Raw genomic sequence first — 23,766 nt, forward strand, 5'->3', positions numbered from 1 at the left:
AATGGAAATAAATTTAAAAAATAATAATAGAACTAGATGGGAAAAACATGTATATATAAAAATTAAAAAATAAATATTTGAAAAAGGGAATCAAAAAGGGGTGAGGATGGAGGACAGAGTTCATGACCTGAAATTGTTGAACTGAATAAGTCCAGAAGGCTGTAAAGTGCCCAGTCGGAAGATGAGGTGCTGTTCCTCCAGTTTGCGTTGAGCTTCACTGGAACATTGCAGCAGGCCAAGGACAGACATGTGGGCATGAGAGCAGGGTGGGGTGTTGAAATGGCAAGCGACAGGGAGGTCTGGGTCATGCTTGCAGACAGACCAAAAGTCTGCATTTGGTCTCTCCAATGTAGAGGAGACCGCATTGGGAGCAGCGAATGCAGTAGACTAAATTGAGGGAAGTGCAAGTGAAGCGCTGCTTCACCTGAGAGGAGTGTTTGGGCCCTTGGATGGAGAGGAGGGGGGAAGTAAAGGGGCAGGTGTTGCACCATCTGCAATTGCATGGGAAGGTGCCGTGGGAGGGGGTTGAGGTGTAGGGGGTGACGGAGGAGTGGACAAGGGTGTCCCGGAGGGAATGATCCCTACGGAATGCCGCCGGGGGCGGGGGGGGGGGGTGAAGGGAAGATGTTTTTCGTGGTGGCATCGTGCTGGAGTTGGCAGAAATGGCAGAGGATATGGAGGCTGGTGGGGTGAAAAGTGAGGACAAGGGGGACCCTATCATGGTTCTGGGAGGGAGAGGAAGGTGTGAGGGCAGAGGCGCAGGACACGGTTGAGGGCCCTGTCAACCACCATGGGTGGGAAACCTCGGTCAAGGAAGAAGGAGACTTTGTTCTGGACATTTCCAACAATCTGGCTTTGATCAGCAGTTGCAGGACATAGGGCAAACTGTAATGAGGCTAAGTATAAGACCAATACTGTGCTTAACTACAGAAGGAGTGCCCAAGAGGGAAGACACGATAGAAGCACTGTTTTGGAAAGTGGTATCATCGGAATAGATGCGACGTAGGCGAAGGAACTGAGAGAATGGGATGGAGTCCTTACAGGAAGCAGGGTGTGAGGAGTTGTAGTCAATGTAGCTGTGGGAGTCACTTAACCCCATTCCTCACTGAGACCTCTGCTCCTCCCCATCCATCTTATCCCTGGTTACCGGACATTGAACATTAGGCAGGGTGCCAACATAATTGGAATGATGTCAGATATACAGAATGGCTACATACTAAATTGTCTTTTACTGTAGTTAAGCACATTATTGGTCTTATATTAAGCCTCACTACAGTTTCCTGTATGTTATACAACTGCTGATCAAAACCAGATTGTTGGAAACGTCCAGAGCAAAGTCTTGCTAACAAATTAAAGATGGTGTGCCACACACTAAGGTGGAGCCTAGATTTACACTGGAATTTTAGTCTGTCATAAGAGGAGTGACGATCCCAGATAGTGGAGGCACTCAGATCAAAGCCTTCCTGTACATGGACGATGTCGTCGTCTTCTGCTCAGATCCGCTGTCGGTGCACAGCCTGATCCACATCTGCGACCAGTTTGAACTGGCCTCGGGAGCCAAGGTAAATCGTGGGAAGAGCGAGGCCATGTTCTTTGGGAACTGGGCTGACCGATCCTTTGTCCCCTTCACTGTCAGGGCTGACGGCCTGAAGGTGCTGGGGATATGGTTCGGAGGGACCAGGGCATGCGTTAGAAACTGGAAGGAGCGAGTGTCTATGATGAAAAGGAAACTGGGCATGTGGGAGCGATGGTCCCTCTCCATTGTGGGTAAGAACCTGGTCATCAGGTATGAGGCACTCTCGCTGTTGCTGCAGGTCTGGCCCATTCCACACTCCTGTGTGATGGCGATCAGCCAAGCCATCTTCCGCTTTATCTGGAGGTCGAAAATGGATCCTGTCCGCAGGGACCCGATGTACAAGCCTCTAGATAAAGGGGGTAAAAACATGCTCAACATCGCCCTCATACTGATGACCACCTTTGTGTGCGGCTGCATCAAGCGGTGCGTAAACCCTCAGTACGCAAACACCAAGTGTCACTACATGTTGAGGTTCTACCTGTCCCCAGTGTTACGAAGGATGGGTCTGGCCACGATGCCGCGGAATGCTCCAAGTAGTTAGACTATGCCATACCACCTGTCCCTCGTGGGAAAATTTATGCAGAGAAACACACTTGACCACAAGTCCATCAGGCAGTGGTCGGCACATAACTTCTTAAAGGCCCTGAGGGAAAAGGAGAGGGTGGATCCTGTGGGATGGTTCCCTGAGCAGACTGACAAAGTCATTTGGCAGAATGCCTCATCACCAGAACTTTCGAACAAGCACCAAGACGTAGCTTGGCTGGTGGTGAGAAAGGCCCTCCCCGTCAGATCCTTTCTACATGCCAGGAGTCTCACCCCCTCTGCACTTTGCCCTCGAGGTGGCTGTGGTGGGGAAGAAACCGTTGTTCACCTCCTTGTGGATTGAGCCTTTGCAAAGAAAGTCTGGAGAGAGATGCAGTGGTTTCTGTCAAGGTTCGTCCCGAGCAGTTCTGTGACACAGGACTCTGTGCTCTACGGGCTGTTCCCAGGGACACGCACCGAGACAAAAATCAACTGCAGCTGGAGGATCGTCAACTCGGTGAAACACGCTCTTTGGTCTGCCTGAAACTTGTTGGTCTTCCAGCGCAAAGAGTTGTCCCTGACCGAGTGTTGCAGACTGGCACATTCCAAGGTCCAGGACTACGTGCTGAGGGATGCACTAAAGCTTGGGGCAGCCGCTGCAAAGGCGCAATGGGGAAGGGTCGCTGTCTAAGACCTTTCTGCCACAGTGCACCGAGGAACTGGGAACTGTGTAGAGCCCCTCGGATATACAGCTCAAAATATATGTCTGCAAATGATTGTAATATTCATTGTTTGTACAGATACACCTTGTGATTCATGTTGTTAAAGTTGAACTTGATTGTATTTTTGTAATGGTGATTTTGAAATAGTTCAAAATGTTTTTGAAGATTTATGAATAAAGTATATTTTTGCAAAAAAAAATATTGTTCGAAGGGGCTGGTGAACAATGAGAATTTACATTCAATGAGCGGTGCTAGGTATAACTTCAACAATTTTGCGAATGTAGAGCTGAGGCAATGTGAGATAAAAAGCAGCTATAAGCCTCCAACGGTCACCATAGGAACCAAAGTGAAAAGAACCTCATTTTGAATTTATAAGGTGAAAATGCTTTGCCTGGTGTCTGGTTAAGTCTATGGGTTGCTGTTGCCATAATGGAGATAAGTTTGGAAATTTGTTATAAGTTATGATAGTCGAAATTTATAGCCATGTGCATATATATTTTAACCTGTGTAAATTAATAAAATGTTTCATTTAATTTAATGTAAAGCCTCGAGAGCTGGTAGTCTGATTCCTGAATTTAGAGTCGCATCTCAAACATAGCACTTAAGATGATAGGTTATGGCGGTTGTTTAAAGTTTCCTTTGGGGATTTACCAACTACATCAGTTATAACACAGTCCAAATCGTTTTCTGTTTATGTGCAGCCAAGGACTTCGCACCATAATAGGTCAGAGTAATTTGAACTCTATCCCATAAACATGAGGACATCCTAGCTTCACAGCACATGGCTTGTGAGTCAGAAATAGGAAATCATATAAAAAAGGACAGTACATGTGGTTGGCTTTAGTTCCTATGTTCAGTGATAGTACGTTATTGATTAGGGATGTGGAACTTACAGACACAGACAACTGGTATAATTTTTATTGTGTGCATTGTAGACAGTGTTATTTTTAATTTAAAATGTACACAGTAAAACAATTAAAAGTTTGTAAGTCCCTACCTTTGCAACTGATGGATTTTTTCCATGGTTAACCGTTTCTACAAAATTAAGATCAAACAATTAGGCGACAGGCCGGGCTTTTTAGCCTTCAAACATAACTATAGAATCTTAGAACCATAGAACAGTTAGGTGCATAAAGAGGCCATCATGTCTGCGCCAGCCAAGAAACAGAAACTAGCCGTTCATTTTAATCCCACTTTCTAGCACCTGGTCCGTAGCCTTTCAGGTTACAGTGCTTCAGATGCAGATCCAGGTACCTTTTAAATGAGTTGAGCATTTCAGCCTCAACCACCAACTTAGGCAGTGAATCCCAGATGCTCACCACCCAGATTTTCCTCATGTCCCCTCTAATCCTTCTACCAATCACCTTAAATCTATGCCCCCTGGTAATTGACCCCTCAGCGAGGGGAAATAAGTCTTTCCTGTCTACTCTATCTAGGCCCCTCATAATTTTGTACACCTCAATTGGGTCACCCCTCAGCCTCCTCTGTTCTTAGGAGAACAACCCCAGCCTATCCAATCTCTCCTCATCGCTGCAATTTTCCAGCCCTGGCAACTTTCCTATAAATCTCCTCTGTACTCTCTCCAGAGCAGTTATGTCCTTCCTGTAATATAGTGACCAGAACTGTAAACAAAATTCCAGCCGTATTACTTAACCGTTATTACTTAATATTCAGGAAAGCTTAATGTCCGTGTTTGTCTCTTTATCTCCCACCCATAGAATTTTACAGCTTAGCAATAGACTATTCAGGCCTGTGCCAGTGCTTGTGATCCACTAAGTCTCCTCCCACTTTACTTCATCTCATCCTATCGAAATTACTTTCTATTCATTTCTCCCTCATGGACTTGTCCAGCTTCCCCTTAAAATCGTCTAAGGTATTCGCCTCCCTGTGCTAATGAGTTCAACATTCTAACTACTCCCCTGGAAAAGAAGCTTCTTCCGAATACTTTTGTAGGTTTATTAGCAGCTACCTTAATTCTAAGGCCCCTGTTTTGCACTCCATAACACATGGAAACATCATTTCTACTTTTTTTTTTATTTGTTCATGGGATGTGGGCCTCACTGGCTAGGCCAGCATTTATTATCCACTCCTAATTTGCCCTTTAAGGGTCAACCCCATTGCTTGTGGGTCTGGAGTCACATGTAGGCCAGACCAGGTAAGGATGGAAGATTTCCTTCCCTAAAGGGCATGCTTGACCCAGATGGGTTTTTACAACAATGGTTTCATGATCCTCACTAGACCTTTAATTTCAGGTTTTTATTGAATTCCATCTGCCATGGTGGGATTCAAACCCCAGTCCCCAGAACGTTACCCTGGGTCTCTAGAATACCAGCTCAGTGCCAATACCACCATGCCACCACATGCCCCCTCTTCAAAGGCAGCTCTTTTCACATTTTGTAAGGTTTCTATCAGGTCATCAATCATTTTATCCTTTTCTGGGGAAAAGGCCCCAGGCCTCTTCTGGAAAGGTAACCCTTTCAATTCAGGCGTCACCCTTGTAAATCTTTATCGCACTTGCCTCAGCTTTTCCATGGGTCGAAATCACAGCAGGGAGAGGTCCATAAAATGCGGCAAGCTATTCTAAACTCCATTGACCTCGGCGGGACTCTAAAATCCCACTGGTGTAAAATTCCGCCCCATATCTTCTTGTAAGAAGATCCGAACTGAAGAGAGTTCAAGCAGCAGTACACCCACTCTATGAACATTTCAATCAGTTCTGGACAGGGCCTGGGTCAATGCACAGGGCTTAACAAGAATCCAGAAGGTCAAAGGGACCTTCAAGCACCTTTTAAATATGGTTTGACACCACATTGGAGTTGCACTCCCTGTTGTGTCAAATCCATTGTACTTCCCGCTGTGTCATGTGGTGAGCAGACTATGGACTCCCATAAGAACATAATAAGTAGGAGGAGGAGTAGGCCATTCAGTCCCTCAAACCTGCCCCACCATTCAATAAGATCATAGCTGATCTGCCCCAGGCCTCAGCTCCTCTTTCGTGCCAGCTCCTCATAGCCCTCAACTCCCCAATATTTCAAAAATCTATCTACCTCCTCTTTGAACACTTTCAGGGGTAGAGAACTCTCTGGGGTAGAGAATTCCAGACATTCACTACCCTCCAAGAGAAGAAATTCCTTCGTATCTCAGTTTTAAATGAGTGTTCCTTTATTCTGTAACTATGTTCCCTGGTTCCAGATTCCCCCACTAGTGGAAACATCTTCTCAATATCTACCCTGTCAAGAATCGTGAACGTTTCAATAAGATCACCCATCATTCCTCTAAACTCAATTGAATAAAGGCCTGTTTAGCCGTTCTTGATAAGTCAGCCCCTTTATCCCAGGAATTAGCCTCGTGAATCTCTTTTCAACTGTCTCCAATGCCAGTATATCCTTTCTTAAATACGGGGACCAAAACTGTACACAGCACTCCAGATGTGGCCTCACCAACACCCTGTACAGTTGTAACAAGACTACCCTATTTTTAAACTCCAACCGCCTAGCAATACCAATTCCATTTCCCTTCTTAATTATTTGCCACATCTGCATGTCAACGTTTTGTGTTTCATGCTTAAGAACCCAGATCCCTCTGTGCTGCATTTTTTGGAGTCTCTCTCTATTTAAATAATAGTCTGCCTTTTGATTTTTTGCTACCAAAGCGCATGACCGCACACTTTTACAGCCTATGGGTTATTGTGATGAGGAACACATCTTGAATTAACACTACAATTGCAGCATTTATTGCCCATCCCTAATTGCCCCTTGAGAAGGTGGTGGTGAGCTGCCTCCTTGAACCGCTGCAGTCCATGTGGTGTAGGTACACCCACAGCACTGTTAGGGGTGGGAGTTCCAGGATTTTGACTCAGTGACAGTGAAGGAACGGCCGATATATTTCCAAGTCAGGATGGTGAGTGACTTGGAGGGAAACTTACAGGTGGTGGTGTTCCCCATGTGTCTGCTGCCCTTGTCCTTCTAGATGGTAGCGGTCGTGGGTTTGGAAGGTGCTGTGGAAGGAGGCTTGGTGAGTTGCAGCAGTGCACCTTGTAGATGGTACACACTGCTGCCACTATTCGTCAGTGGTGGAAGAATGACTGTTTAAGCTGGTGGATAGGATGTCAATCAAGTGGGCTGCTTTGTCCTGAATGGTGTCAATCTTCTTGAGCATTGTTGGAGCCAAACACATCCAGGCAAGTGGAGAGTGTTCCATCACACTCCTGACTTGTGCCATGTAAATGGTGGACAGGCTTTGGGGAGTCAGGAGGTGAGTTACTTGCTGAAGAATTCCCAGCCTCTGACCTGCTCCTGTCGCCACAGTATTTAAATGGCTAGTCCAGTTCAGTTTCTGGTCAATGGTAACCGCCAGGATGTGGATAGTGGGGGATCCAGTGGTGGTAACGCCATTGAATGTCAAGGGGCGATGATTAGATTCTTTCTTGTTGAAGACGGCACTTGTGTAGCAAAATGTTACTTGCCACTTGTCAGCCCAAGCCTGGATATTGTCCAGATATTGACGCGTATGGGCACAGACAGTTTCAGTATCTGAGGAGTCGTGAATGGTGCTGAACATTGTACAATCATCAGCCAACATCCCCACATCTGACCTCATGATGAAAGGAAGGTCATTGATGAAGCAGCTGAAGATGGTTGGGCCTAGGACACCACCCTGAGGAACTTCTGCAGCAATATCCTGGGACCGAAATGATTGACCTCCAACAACCACAACCATCTTCCTTTGTGCTCGGTATAACTCCAACCACTGGAGGGTTTTTTCCCTGATTCCCATTGGCTTCAGTTTTGCTGGGGCTCCTTGATGCCACACTCGGTCAAATGCTGCCTTGATGTCAAGAGCAGTCACTCTCACCTCACCTCAGGAGTTCAGCTCTTTTGTCCATTTTTGGACTAAGGCCGTAATGATGTCAGGATCGGAGTGGCTCTGACGGAAATTAAACGGAGCATAAGTGAGCAGGTTATTGCTGAGTAAATGCTGCTTGAGAGCACTGTCAACAACCCCTTTCATCACTTTGCTGATGATTGAGAGTAGACTGATGGGGCGGTAATTGGCTGGGTTGGATTTGTCCTGTTTTTTGTGTACAGGACTTACCTGGACAACTTTCCACATAGCTGCATATGCACCAGTGTTGTTGCTGTACTGGAAGAGCATGGCTGGGGGCTTAGCAAGTCCTGGAGCACAAGTCTTCGGTACTGTTACTGGAATGTTGCCAGGGCCCCACAGCCTTTGCAGTATCCAGTGGCTTCAGCCATTTCTTGACATCACGTAGAGTGAATCAATTTGGATAAAAGCTGGCATCTATGATGCTGGGGACCTCAGGAGGAGGTCGAGATGGATCATCCACTCGGCACTTTTGACTGAAGTTGCAAATGCTTCAGTCTTGTCTTTTGCACTGATGTGCTGGGCATCCCCATCATTGAGGATGGGGACATTTATGCAGCCCCCCTTCCCTCAGTGAAGATGCCACATTGCCCACCACCATTTGCCACTGGGTGTGGCAGGGCTGCAGAGCTCAGGTCTGATGCAAGGTGTTGGGTACCAGTCAAATTACATTTTAAATTCCAGATTTACCTATTTTCTCTCAGGTTATGGCAAGACTGGGAACCTGAGAGTGAAGCTAAATTGCAATAAGTGTTCAATTCAGGATACATGCAAGATCTGATAGAGAGGCCCAGAATATAGTATAGGTCACAGCTAACACTCCATGCCAGTTACATTGAGGTAATGCAAGACCACAGGCAAGAACTGTTGGTTCCCACATCCCCATCCCCAACAAGAAGCCCATGACCCAGATAATGACATCAGCATATTAACTTTTCCAATAAACAGGAGAAACCCATAGTCTGCATGACATGTCAGTGTTTGCTCCACCTCTCGTACCACCCGGAATTATGTCTTCAACCATGCTGCAATTGTTGTGTCCAATGCAAAGCTGCCACCTGAGGTGCAGATGGAAACACTCCTAACACCAGTTCATTTAAAACCACGGGCAGTGGCATTTCTTCAACCGTTGGAGTCCTTGGCACCAATTAGCCGGGCATCGATTATTTTTGTCTGAAATTTCCAGCAATATATCAATCCATGCTTTCTCCTCCCTTGTTTGCGATGTCCTGCAGCACATGGTCAAATGGTTGCTCTCCACATGCGGGCCTCAGCAATGAAATTTATCGGATTATTCTGGAAGGTGATGCCCCACAGCCCAAACTGCTCTGATTTCAGCAGGGAGTCGCACTCCGTGGGAGGCACGACACGATAATAAAGAGGGAGGATGAACTTGTGCGGGCACAGCTAGGGCAGCGTAGATGAGGAACAAATCAGGGTCTTTCTAAGTATTAGGACTAAGTGCCACACCTTGGGGGTTCACTCACTGGGCCAAAGGGAGAGATGGATACCAAGGCTTTAGATTATCCCGGGTGAGTATTGAATGCCCTCTAAACCATGCACTTAATCTCCTGAGAGAGAGTTATGTGTAAGTACTCTGTGATCCCCAAAGGTAATGTGGATTTAACTCCTTTGGCCTCTGTTGTAACATAAGGGCTAGGCAATAATATTGAAATAAGTTAATCTCTCCATTACAGTAGCTGTAAAACACATTATGCAATCCTACCTCTGTGGCAGCACAGAGTAATTTCAAGGTCTATGCACTTGCCCAGAAATTAAAAAATGGTTGTACATACCAATTTCCATCCTTTTCTTCTTATTAACTGCTGCATACGTTGGGAATTCCTTTGCAGTTGCTGCAGTAAAAGACAAGGGTTTAAATTGGAGCTAAAAACACAAGTGCTATAATATAAAAAGATGTCATAAGTACCCTGAAGCTATCAAAGAATATCATTCCTAAGGAATGTTTCGGCAATTCCACGATTGTGACTTCTTTACTGATCTGCTGATGTGTCACGGTCATTCCAGTAGATGTGATTCACCCAGAAAAAGGAGAGAGAGAAACAAAGGATCAATGGCCAACTCTGGGCATTGTTGACTTAGGGAGCATAATCAATAACTGGGGGCATTGATTTAAAGTAAGGAGCAGGGGGTTTAGGGGAATTTGAAGAAAAATGTTTTCACCCAGAGGGTGGTTGGGATCTGGAACACACTGCCTGAGGGGGTGGTAGAGGCAGGAACCCTTACAGCATTTAAGAAATATTTAGATGGGCATTTGAAGCGCCATCACATATAAGGCTATGGGCCAAGTGCTGGAAAATGGGATTAGGATAGTTGCTTGATGGCCAGCACAGAAACAATGGGCCAAAGGGCCTGTATAACTCTATGGCTCTGTGACTCTAAATATTGACCAGAGCACCGTGAGAATTTCCCTGCGTGCCATCCAATGGTGCAGTGAGGCATTTAAGGTCCAAACAAGACAACGGAGTTTAACAGCTCCTTAGACAGTGCAGCACTCCCTCAGTGCTGCATTGGAGTGGCAGCCTAGATTATGGGCTGGCATATATAGAGTGGGGCATGAACCTGCAGCTTTCTGAATCAGAAGAGGGAATGTCACTAAGGCTAACAGGATCAATAGTAACCAACTGTTCATTATCTGTACAACCCTTAAGATGGTAACCATTTGACCAGTTCTTTCCACCACACAAGTTTCAACCATTATTTTATCAAATGAAATTAGGCTTTGATTTAAAGATAATGTACATTTTACCCAAATCAGCTCAATGCAGTGCTATTTCTGCTGACCATGCTCTTAAGGGGGTGCTGTCTTGTCTCATTGGGCCATCTAGTCTCGCTTGGCTGTTAAGTAATGGGTAAGAGGAAAAGCAAGGACTGATGTGGCCGTCATCACCATCAGTCTTGTCAGCACTCTGTCAACTCCAGTGACACCTTCCCAGCCTTAGCGGGGGCCCAGTAACATCAGTATAACTCAAGCACAAGTGACAGGAGTTACTGTGAACTGGAACTTGGTGTCACTGGAATTATGATAACTCAATTTGTTACTTTACAGTTTGTAAGCTCACTTGTATGCTTGAAGGAAATTCTGATCAAAGCTAAAGAAGGTGGTCAATTCAAAACTTTGTAAGTATGATTAAAACTGTACTTGCATTTCGCCACTGGACTCTCCTTACTAATTTCTCTTGGTGCTTGATCTCCTGCAGCAGGGCCTGTGTATAAAGGGAAGTGGTTTCATTTTTAACCAAAAATGGCCAAGCTTTAACTTTGCTGCATTATTCCCTTTCTATCCAAATGTTGCTATTTCCCAAGCATATAATTGGGTATTGATTTAATCGTGTTCATTAATTAGTGCAAAAACGCATCTTCAGGGCATTACAGTAAAGCGCAGTGTAAGCAATTATAATTGCATTCTCATTTTACCGTTATGCTCAAGAGGAGAACAGAATAAATATGCAATATTTTACGTATGCAAACAGCAAATAAATCAGGGCTATCCTTAGAATCTCCTCCCATGTTACAAACATTCCACTTCACCCCTGTAACACAGGCATTTTTCTATATTAAATTATACAATTAAGTCATTCATATTTCATATTATTCTTGTTTTCTTTACTTGTTGCACAACTTGTTGCTGACGCTGAGCAATCATCTTTTCCAGACCTGGAAATATCTTCGGCAGCACAAGCACATGTCATGCTCAACGTTCACCCTTGCTCCATTGGGCCTAAGTTAGTAGGCTATTGCTAACAAAAACAAAAATTGCTGGAAAAACTCAGCAAATCTGACAGCATCTGTGGAGGGAACGACAGAGTTAACGTTTCGAGTCCGTATGACTCTTCTTCAGAACTAAAGAGAAGTAGAAATGTGGTGAAATTTATACTATTTAAGGGGGTGGTACAGGTGAAGCTGGATAGAGGGCCAGTGAAAGATGGAGGCAAAGGGGAGATTGCAAAAGATGTCATAAACAAAAGGTTGAAGGGGTGTTGATGGTGGTGATACTGGCTAACGGAAGTGCTAATGGTGACATTAAGAGGAGAAAGCAGGATGAGCAAGTGACAGATGGCCCTAATGGGGGTTGGGGGTGGGGGAAGAGATCGAAACAGGCTAAAAGATGGATATAAAACAATGGATGGAAATAAATTTAAAAATAATAATAAAAATAGGTGGGAAAAGAAAAATATATTATAAAAGATATAATAATTATTAGAAAAATGGGGATTGAAAAGGGGGTGAGGATGGAGGAGAGAGTTCATTGCCTGGTTGTTGAACTCAATATTCAGTCCAGAAGGCTGTAAAGTGCCTAATTGGAAGATGAGGTGCTGTTCCTCCAGTTTGTGTTGAGCTTCACTGGAACAATGCAGCAGGCCAAGGACAGACTATTGCCAAGGTTGATACCGTTATACTGAAGTTAGTAAACTGTCATTGAGGATGGTAAAACAAAAACAGCATTACCTGGAAAAACTCAGCAGGTCTGGCAGCGTCGGCGGAGAAGAAAAGAGTTGACGTTTCGAGTCCTCATGACCCTTCGACCAATTGAGGATGGTAGCCTATTCACTTCAGCGTAACTCTGTCAGTAAGGTTGATAAAGTGTCATTGGAGCTGATTGTGTGTTGGCGAGGCCAGTGGGGCTCACCAGCGCTCACTTTTCCACTTGTCCGTTAGTGATAAGCTGAGCAAAACATGCCCAGTAAGACTGGCCACCTTCTTCCCAACAGCATAAGTGAGACTGATGACCATGGTTTCTCAGGCCCTGTACAGGGCCAGGGGATAAAATGTGGTGTTGGTCAGCAACTTGGGGCTGGAAGGTAAGACTTGGTGCCCTGGATAGCGTAACCTTTGGTGATCAGCATTAATTCAACGTTAAATTGTCTGGGTGGTGGAGACAGGGAACAACTGGTGGATCCCCTTGAAAGCTTTTCACAGACGCCTAGGAGATCCTCAGACCTCTGGATCAGGACCCTGGATTTAAATAAACCTTCAAGGACATCAGTTGCTCGCTGCTGTTGCATGATTATCACACGTTTTTACTTACCACTGGCTGTTGATGTCCAACTGAAATGACTCCACTGTCCTGTGATGCTAAATAAAAGCAGAAGGATTCATGAATTTGAAAGAGTGCATTTTCAATCTGTTACTGGATGGCCTTAACACTTTCACTCTGACTAGCGGCTTAGCAAGCTCAAAAGACTTTTATTTGAATGACTGAGAAAGTTAGACTATATTTTGTGATTGAGTCATAAGAATCATGCCATAAAATAGACAGACAGAGGTAACTGGTATACATATAAATGGAAAACAGTCTCAAAAGTGAACCAAAATGGGGTGACCATTTAGTTTGTATGCACCCAGCCATGTCCTAAGCATCTAAGTACAAAACATCTTATACAAACATACGAAATAGGGGCAGAAGTAGGCCATCTGGCCCCTCAAATCTGCTCCGCCATTCAAGAAGATCACAGGTGATCTGCTTGCGTTTTGAATTCCACATTCCCATCTACCCCCGATAACCTTTGATTCCCTTGCCTAACAAGATCTTTCTACTGCTGCTTAAATTAAAAATATTCAGTGACCCTGCCTCCATTGCCTTCTGAAGCAGAGAGTTCGCACAACCCTCTGAGAGAAAAAAAATTATCCTCATCTCTGTCCTAAAAGGGAATCCCCTAATTTTAACACAGTGCTCCAAAGTTATGGATTCACCCACAAGAGGAAACATCCTTTCTGCTTCCAACATGTCCATGCCATTCAGGGTTTTATATGCAGTAAAGTCCCACCATTTGCAACTTCCCTGTTCACGTTTTCACTTACCCACGCTTTGGACTTTGTACACAGCATCACCCATCATATGAGCAATGTTTGTTTATCCCTGGTTCCTTCTCTTTCTCTCTCTCTCTCTCTTCTTTCCCCAGGGGGATGGCAGCCATGATGTAGCAGAGACTAGAATGGTTTCAGCTGAAGTGCAGTCCGAACAAAGGGATTAACGCACAAATGTCCGAGCTGCTGGGTCCAGAGCTGCAATAATGACTCTATTCAATTTTGAATCTTTACCAATTTATTGCTCAGAGTTTCCCCCCCTTCTGTCCTGTACAGGTACTGCACCCCACAGTTTTACAGGAGAGTCCAGTACTGCCCTTGTGCAACTGGAACGTATCTAATTGAGCCCTGTTTAAAGATATGTTCCCCATTTGTGATTTTGCTGTTTCCAAGGTTTTGCTGGAATGGTGGGACTTTACTGTCCTTCAATCAAGTCACCCCTCACTCCTCTAAACCCCAGTGAAAACAAGCCCAGTCTGTCCAACCTTTCCTCATAAGATGACCCAGTCATTCCAGGTATCAATCTAGTAAACTGCCTCTGAACCCCCTCCAATGCATTTACATCCTTCCTTAAATGAAGGGAACGAAACTGTACACAGTATTCGAGATGTGGTCTCACCAATGCCCTGTATAACTGAAGTGTAACATCCTTACTTATATGTTCAATCCCTCCCATACTAAAGGATAGCCTTCCATTAGCCCTCTTAATTACTTGCTGTACCTAAATGCTAACTTTTTGTGACTCATGCACTAGAACACCCAATCCCTCTGCACCTCAGGATTTTGCAGCCCGTTCTCTGTTTAAGTCGCACTCTGGCCGGGATTTTCCACTTCGGTATCTCCCGGCCCTGCCGCAAGTCAATGGACTTCTGGCTGGGGCGCAACCTCGCCCGCGGTGGGTCCCGACCCCCCCAACAGGGCCAGAAAATCCCAGCCTCTGCTTTTTTATTCTTCCTACCAAAGTGAACAACTGGCACCATCATACTGCTATGTCCCGAAAACAAATTCTTAATGCAATGTTCATGGATCCATAAACTGACAGCGTGTACTTAACTACCTAACTTAAGTGTGATCATTGAGATTCAGCTCCTTTGCTGATTTAGGTAGGCTTTGATCATCCAAAGATAAAGTTTTCACCTGGTTATGGGGTTAGTATATATTTCTATGGACTCCTGTGACCCTTTGTTGCAGCATGCTATCCAGAAATCGCAAAGCTCTCTGCAACAAAAGATTAAGAATTTTAAAATGTATCAACTTTACTCCCACTCTTCCTGTCCCAACAGCCTTATTACATTTAGGACACTGACATACTTATGCAGGGCAACAAATGTTAAAATGCACAATATAAAAACAGAGAGCATTCACAGGTGGGTCTGTACACAAATTTTATCCAATTCATTGAACATTAATCTTCAATTACAGAGAACAGGAGAGAGCGGAGAAAAGGGACAAAATGAAAGGCAGATTGGGAGTGAGAGCGAGAGAGACAAAGAGAAAGAAACAAACAGAGAATGACAGGAAAGTAACATGATTATAGCTGAAAAAGGAGAGTTAGCAGTGAAGAGGCAAACCACGTGGGTGACAAAATAGATAAATCAACAGAGAGAGCAGACGCAAAACAGAAAATAATTAGCACTCTGGGCAGCATCTACAGAGAGAGAAAGAGAATTAACGTTTACAGCCGCTGAACACAATATTTTGCTTTTGTTTTAATGAAGACAGAAACACTGGCAGGGAACCTGTGGAGCTGACAACAGAGGTTAGAAACGCAACTATCAACTCTAGCAAAACCAAACAAAAAAGAGAGACAGTAGCGTATGGGTAACGTCACTGGGCTAGTAATCCAGAAACCCAGGCTAATGTCCTGTGGATGAGGGTTCAAATCCCACCAGCCACCCTGGTGGTATTTTAATTCAAGCAATAATCTGAAGTAGAAAAGATAGTCATGGTAATGGTGACCATGAAGCTATTGTCAATTGTTGCAAAAATCCATCTGGTTCACTCATGCCCCTTAGAGAAGGAAATCTGCTGTCCTTACTTGGTCTGGTCTGGCCTACATGTGACTCCGGACCCACAGCAATGTGGTTGACTCTTAACTACCCTCTGCAATGGTGTGGCAAGCCACTCGGTGCAAGGGCAATTAGGATTGGGCAACAAGTGCTGGCCTTGCCAGCGACGCCCTCCTCCCATGAATGAATAAAGAAAAACTAAAGGTAGGTTGACAGTTGATAATGAAAATATGATACAGAATACTGCAGTTCCATTGGGGAAAAAAGAGCAAATTCTCTCCAGGCTAGAATAGGCATACTAATCGGGAGTAGGCCATTGTCAGCCCCTTGAGTCCACTATGATTGTGATCTAACTATGGCCTCAATTCCATATTCTGCCTACCCCCAATACTCTTTGACTCCCTTGTTAGTCAAGAATCTATCTACCTCTGCCTTAAAATATATTCAATGACCCTGTCTCCATCGCTCAAAGGGGAAGAGAGTTCCAAAGGGAGGAATCAGACTTCACTAAATTCCAAGTCCTGTTGTTCATGTATAGCAAGCTGCAACACTCAGCCAGAGGGAGGATTGGGAGGGAAGTCTTCACCTGATTTCATTGTGCTCCTGTATTTGCTCATCCTTCTGTGATCCACAGTCACAACATGACATCCATAATCCGCAGTAATCGCTATAAGCAAAAAAAAAGTATTGAATCTCAATGTTGGTTAACGTCTTGGATTTCATTTTTTTTTAATTATCCTTGAATATTATCCTTGAACATACAGTGCAGAATTGCCGAATCACAGAGCTTTGACAGAGCAGAAGGAGGCCTTCGGCCCATTGAGTCTGCACTGACTCTCTGAACGAGCATTCTATTTAGTCCCCCTCCCCTGCCTTATCCCTGTAACCTGGCAAATTCTTTCTTTTCAGATAGCAATCCAATTCCTCTTTAAATACTTCAATCAAACCGGCCTCCACCACTCTCTCAGGAAGATTGTTCCAGAATCCAACTACTCGCTGGGTGAAAGAACTTTTCCTCACATCACTTTTACTCCTTTTGCCAATTATTTTGAATCTGCTCCCTCGCGTGGGAGCAGTTTCTCACTACTTACCCTGTTCATACTCCTCAGGATCTTGAATAACCCCATCAAGTCTCCTTTCAGTATTCTTTTCTCCAAGGGAAATAGTCCCAGCTTCTCCAATCTATCCCCATAGCTACAGTCCTTCATCCTGGAATCATTCTTGTGAATCTCCTCTGTACTCTCTCCAATGCCTTCACATCCTTCCTCAAGTATGAGGCCCAGAACTGGACACAGTACTCCAGCTATCCACCATGTGGAAAGCAGTGATTCAAGGAGGCCACTCACCACTATCTTCTCAAGGTCAATTTGGGATGGGCAACAAATATTAACTTTGACAGCAACACCCACATCCCATGAACAAATAAAAACAAAATACAGAGAAATTAATCATCGGGTGATTGCACTCCTGAAATAAGTAACATTTATTGGAACATTAACATCAAGCATCCCAAAATACAGATAGGCAAACTGTAATTTAAATAGGATCAATGCGACAATGAATTAAATGGCAGTAGTTTTTAAAAACCTGAAAGCAAGAAATGTCACACATAGCCCGAAATCATAACTGGATGTAATCAAAGGGAAATCATGTTTAACCAATTTAATGGGGTTTTTTGAAGAAGTAACATATGATGTGGATAAAGGGGAACGGGTAGATGTACTGTATTTAGATTTCCATGAGACATTTGATAAAGTGCCATATCAAAGATTATTGCGATAAAGTGAAACTCATGGTGTAGGGGGTGACATACTGGCACGGAGAGAAGATTGGCGAGCTAACAGGAAAGGGGGGGCAGGCATGAATGGGTCTTTTTCTGGTTAGCAAATTGTAACAAATGGTGTGCCACAAGGATCAGTGCTGGGGTCTCAACTCTTTACAATTTATAAAAATGACTTGAAGTAATGGTTGCTAAATTTGCTGATGACACAAAGATATGTAAGATAGTAAAGTGTGAAGAGGACAGAGAGGGATACAAAAGAATATAGACAGGTTAATTGAGTGGGCAAAGATCTGGCAAATGGAGTATAATGTGTGAAAATGTGGAATCGTTCAATTTGGCAGGAAGTATAAAAATGAAGCATATTATCTAAATGGCGAGAGATGGCAGAGTTCTGAGATGCAGAGGGATCTGGGTGCCCTAGTGCATGAATCACAAAAGGCCAGTGTGCAGGTACAGCAGTAATTAGGAAAGCTAATAGAATGTTATCATTTATTGCAAAGGGAATGGAATACAAAAGTAGGGAGATTATGCTTCAGTTATACAGGGAATTGGTGAGACCACATCTGGAGTATTATGTACAGTACTAGTCTCCTTATTTAAGGAAGGGTGCAAATGCATTGGAAGCAGTTCAGAGAAGGTTAGTACACTAATACCTGGCATGGGTGGGTTGTCTTATGAGGAATGGTTAGACAGGTTGGGCTTGTATCCACTGGAGTTTAGAAGAGTAATAGGTGACTTGATTAAACATATAAGATCCTGAGAGGCCTTGACAGGATCAATTTGGAGAAGTTGTTTCCTCTTGTGGAAGAATTTGGAACCAGGGTTCACTGGTTAAAAATAAGGGGGCTCCTATTTAGGACAGAGATGAGGGGAAAATCTTTCTCTCCGAGGGCTGTGAGTCTTTGGAACTCTCTTCCTCTAAAGGCAGTGGAAGCAGAGCCTTTGAATATTCTTAAGGCAGAGCTAGATAGATTCTTGATTAACAAGGGGGTGTAAGGTTATCGAGGTTAGGCGGGATTGTGAGTTGAGATTATAATCAGATCAGCCACGATCTTATTGAATGGCTTGGCAGGCTCGAGGGGCCGAGTGGCCTCCTCCTGATCCTAATTCGTATGTATGTTCAACAACTAAAAGTTCAGATTTTAGTAATAAGCAACTGAAAGTACACAAAAATCCCCTTTTTTTTAACTGCAGTAGCATTATAGTTAAAATGAATAGTTTATGCTCAGAAGAATTTCAGAAGAAACTCAGTTAATAGTCTCACACACTTTGATCTTAACCTTCAATGCGAACTCATAAACATTGCTCTTGGGCATTAGTATCCACTGCTGAGGGGTCACCAAGCTGAAACGTTAATTAACGCTGTTTCTCTCCACAAATGCTGTCTGACCTGCAGAGTATTTCTAGCATTTTCTGTTTTTAACGTTAGTGACCACTCACCTAGCTTCAACATTTCTCTTTAATCCAGTTCTGCAGCAAGACATCCAGCAATGCCTACGGGGAAAGCACAAGTTTCGGTAAAAAGACAAGGGGAGCTAGCTTTGTAATGTAGTCATAGATGTTCAAAATGCAACAGTTAGCCATTTAAAATGAGTATTTAACAATCCATGTTTAGAATTTGCTTTTTTATTTGCTTCTGGGATATGGGCATTACTGGTGAGCATTTATTGCTCATCCCTAATTGCCCTGGCTTGGGGGGGCATGTTTAAGAGTCAACCACATTGCTGTGGGTCTGGAGTCACATGTAGGCCAAGTCAGGTAAGGACAGCAGATTTCCTTCCTTAAAGAACATTAGCGAACCAGATGGGTTTTTATGACAAATGACAAAGGTTTCATGGCCATCATTAGACATTTAATGCCAGATATTGAATTCAAATTCCACCATCTGTCATGGTGGGATTTCAACCTGGGTCCCCACAGCATTAACCTAGGTCTCTGGAATACCAGTCCAGTGTCAATACCACTACACCACCTTCTATCCAGATGTCTTCACTTGATCAAATTCCTCAGGTAAGCGGGATATTATGAAACTGATCTGCGTATCTTTTGTAGAGGATGCTTAATTGTCAAGTGTCGTTCATGTCAAATGCATCTAAGATACTTCTATTGCTGGTCCAATAGCAAGTGAATTAATCCAGTGAGCAATTGAACCACAGAACAGGAACGGGTCCATGTTTCCAATGTACATACAAACATACGAACAAGGAGCAGAGTAAGAACAGAAAATGCTGGAAAAACTCAGTCTGACAGCATCTGAGGAGAGAGAAACAGAGTTATCATTTCGAGTCTGTATGACCCTTCTTCAGAGCTAAAGAGAATCAGAAATGTGATGAAATTTATATTGTTTAAGGGGGTGGGGGGGTGAAGCAGGTGAAGCTTGAACAAGGCCAGCAATAGGTGGGGGCTCAGGAGAGATTGACAAAGATGTCATGGACACAAAGGCAATACCATTTAACAGTCCCTTTGTCTTTTTGTCCATGACATCTTTGTCAATCTCTCCTTAGCCTCCACCTATCGCTGGCCTTGTTCAAGCTTCACCTGCTCCACCTGCCTTAAACAGTATAACTTTCATCACATTTCTAAACTTCTCTCCGGAAGGAGGGTCATCCGGACTCGAAGGGTTAACTCTGTTTCTCTCTCCACAGATGCTGTTGGAACTGCTGAGTCCTCCACCCCCCATTTTCTGTTTTTATTTCAGATTTCCAGCATCTGCAGTATTTTATCTTTTATAATTCAGAAGCAGGAGTAGGCCATTCAGCCCCTCGAGCCTGCTGCGCCATTTAGTAAGATTGTTCCCTTTCTTCTCTAGGTTAGGGCAGCAAAGGGAGGATGACGGGCCTGAGGGCTTCTGGGATAGGGATAGGCCTAGGGAAATTTGGCCAGAATCCCGACACATGAGGCAGAAATTTTCGCTCGGCGGGTGGGTGCACACCTGACCCGCTCAAGCGGAAATTGAGGCGTGTTGACATTGGCCGAGCATGTCAACATCAACGCGCAGTTGCGCGATAGTTCGACTATCAGAGTCGGCAGCACATCTGCCAACGATTAAAAGGCCTGTTAAGGCCATTAAATAATCAGTGAAGCTAAATGTTTCCTAACGGTTGGCGGGCAGGCGAAAAGGTCGAGTGGGAGAGATGAGGTTCGCAAAAGCAAATAAAAATACAATAAAAGTTTTGCAATTGAATTAATAGCATGTCCCCGCTCATGAGACAGAGTCACCCGAGGGAGCATGGCAGCTCTGCGCCTCAGGGAGATTATGAAGCGCTCACTCGTGTACATGCATGGAGTTTCCCTCTCGCCCCACCTGTCCTGCTCGCCCTCCTCATCCCCCACTCCCCCGCCGCCTCCGACCCCACTCCCCACCCCCACACAGGCAACGCTGAGCGCTGCTGCTCGTGTTTCACACTGGGTGGGCCTTAATTGTCCCGCCAGTGTGAAATCGCAGCGCAGTGTGAAATCGACTCCCAGACCACTCCCTCCCGTGCCTGCTGAGCCAGTCCGCCAAGGGTAAAATTCTGCCCACGATCTTTGTCCGGTGACCTGTTGCTGCGGTTGTATCTCTGAGGGCAAAGTGACAAGACCAGGCTTGGCCAGGAAACCCCCAACCATCACCATTACAGTTCAATGGCTCGGCCACATTTAACACTAAACCTGCCTGTTTTGTGCACCATCCACCTCACTTCACCTCACCACTGGTAGCTGTGTATTCAGTCACAGGCACTCCATACTTCTTATAGAGGGATATTATCCATTTGGCTTCTAAGGCTAACCAACCCCAGTGGCAATTATTACTAAAGGTAAAAAAAGGCGGAAGTAACTTAGAGCAGTTCAATTTTAATAGATTGAGGGAATGATCATAAATGTGTATGGAATTAAATTTTGAGACTAGTGTGAACCAAAAACAGAAATGTTTATAAATACAGAAGCTAGCACCTATAAAGGAAAAGAAATAACAGAAATGTGATGGTGGGAGAAAGAAAGTGCACTTGTGGAAAAGTACTCTGTAACAGAGCCAATCCCTTCATACAAAAAAACAACCATGAAATATTCTCTATTATCCTGCTTCCAGCAAATTAAAGACTCCAAGTATTACTCATCACCCTTTGGCTTCTGGGTCCAGCAGGAAAATGAGAATTACTTTCAACAAGTTACCAAATATCAACAGAACTCAGCCTGGGTTTCCTATTCATGTCTGTAGACCTCAGCCTTATGAAGATTCACCAGATATACACTTGCTCATTACGTGTGTAAAATGGTTTACCTCTAAAAGAGGTTCTATAACATGCTACGTAGTGTCAGGGCCAGGCTGCTAACTGGGCTATAGTTAGATAAAACTGCACAGCTGGACTTCCTCAGTCAATCCAGAAAACATTCGGTCACTTGATGTGGCGATGGAGGCTGCTTAAAGGACTTCATTTTGAGTAAAAAACTCGAAAATCCCCTAATTTTTATTTCCATTGATAATGGGTGTGTGCACATCTTTCATAAACGCCAGCTTTACATCTAGGCTGAAGAGTGAAAATCTACCCCAACCCCACATACAGTACAGTGAAATCCAACTCGGGCATGGTAGCTAAATTTGCAGATGGCACAAGGGCAGGTAGGAAAGTATGTTGTGAAGAAGACATAAGGGGCTTGCAGGCGGGTATAGATAGGTTGAGTGAGTGGGCCAAAATATGGCAGATGGAGTATAATGTGGGAAAATGTGAACTTGCTTACTTTGGCGCCAAGAATAAAAAAGCAGAGTATTACTTAAATGGAGAACGGCTACAGAATTATGAGCTGCAGAGGGACCTAGGTGTTCTAGTGCATGAGTGGCAAATCGTGAGTATGCAGGCACGGCAAGTAATTAAGAAGGCTAATGGAATACTATCCTTTATCACGAGAGGGATTGAACATAAAAGTAAGGATGTTATGCTTCAGTTATACAGGGCATTGGTGAGACTGCATCTTGAATACTGTGTGCAGTTTTGGTCTCCTTATTTATAGAATAATGTAAATGCATTGGAGGTGGTTCAAAGGAGGTTTACTAGATTGGTACCTGGAATGAGTGGGTTGTCTTATGAGGAAAGGTTAGACAGACTGGGCTTGCTTCCACTGGAGTTGAGAAGAATGAGGGGTGACTTAATTGGAGTATATAAGAGCCTGAATGGTATTGACAATGTGGATGTGGAAAGAAGGTGGACGTGAAGAATTATTTTGAAACCCACCCTCTTGCGAGTGAGTTCAGAACTAGGGGGCACTGTTTTAAAATTAACTGTTGCCCTTCTAGGACAGTGATGAGGCTAAATTTTTTTCTCTCAGAGGGTTGTGTGAATTTGGGACTCTCTCCCTCAGAAGGAGGTGGAGGAGGGGCCAATGAGTATTTTAAGGTGGAGGTGGACAGATTCTTGTTAAGCAAGGGGATCAAAGGTTATCAGGGGGTGTAGATGGGAATGTGGGATTCGAAACCCAAACAGATCAGCCACGATCTTAATGAATGGTGGAGGGGCCGAATGGCCTACTTCTGCTTCTATTTCGTATGATCGTATGAAACGTAGAACAAGTGGGCAGTGGATCAGCTGCCCATCACACGCCCTGCCCATTTTCATTTCAATTTCTTCATCGAAAATTTGGGTCAATGGTATCATGGGTTACCCAGCCGTTACTGCCCATTTTGTGCCCCAGCCAAAATGTACCTAGAGAAAATACCGCAGAATCACAAAGTGAAAATCTAGTCCCAAGGAATGGACTGTTTTGGTACATGGCACCCACACAGATGCCAGAGGGAAGAGCGGACTTGATGGTGCAAGTTCTCCAGCTGCCGTTAGCCAGCCTGTCCAGCACAAGAACTGAGAAGTTGCACAGAAATGAGCAAACAGGCCTCCATTCCCGCAGAATCTTAACCTTTACCTTTTCCTCTCCGATTCAGCCGGTGACCGGCCGCCACAGCAGGAGAGCAAGATGCCACCATGGGCCCTGGAAGATAAAAGCCACCAGCTGGTCATTTCAGGATGAAAGGAGGCTTATGGCAAATGTCAAGGTTTGGGACACAGCAGAGAGTCAAGCAGAGGAAGAACTGAAAACCGGAATGGGAAGAGTTCGGGAAGGATAAGAGGAAAGGTTAACAGGTAACATAAAACGGAACACTGAACTCTTTTATGTACACGTAAAACAGATAATGAGTAAAAGGAGAGTCAAAGGAAGGTGCCACCAAATAGGGGCAAAAGCTAATCTTCTTTTGGGACAGAGGGGTATGGCTGAGGTTCTAAATGAGTACTTAGCCTCTGCCTTAAAAAAGAGGAAGTAGGAAGTAGCAGGGCAATTGGATAGGATAAAAATAAATAAAGAGTAGGTATGAAGGTTAGGAACATAGGGACATAGGAGCAGTTGGCCATTCAGCCCATCAAACCTGCTCCACCATTCATTGCAATCATAGCTGATCATCCACTTCAATGCCTT

The 23,766-nt window shown here is 44.3% G+C and overlaps 1 long non-coding RNA gene across 1 annotated transcript; it reads right to left on the reverse strand.

The window, feature by feature from the left end:
- Positions 1-10,880: 10,880 nt before the first annotated feature.
- On the reverse strand, positions 10,881-13,607 carry LOC121271029. The gene is made up of 3 exons (XR_005941657.1): positions 13,528-13,607; positions 12,755-12,801; positions 10,881-10,931 (listed from the first exon to the last, which is right to left on the reverse strand). It is a non-coding gene; the product is annotated as an uncharacterized LOC121271029 (long non-coding RNA).
- Positions 13,608-23,766: the final 10,159 nt, after the last annotated feature.

The sequence above is a fragment of the Carcharodon carcharias genome, chromosome 29 (assembly GCF_017639515.1).
Source record: "Carcharodon carcharias isolate sCarCar2 chromosome 29, sCarCar2.pri, whole genome shotgun sequence".
Lineage (NCBI taxonomy): Eukaryota > Metazoa > Chordata > Chondrichthyes > Lamniformes > Lamnidae > Carcharodon > Carcharodon carcharias.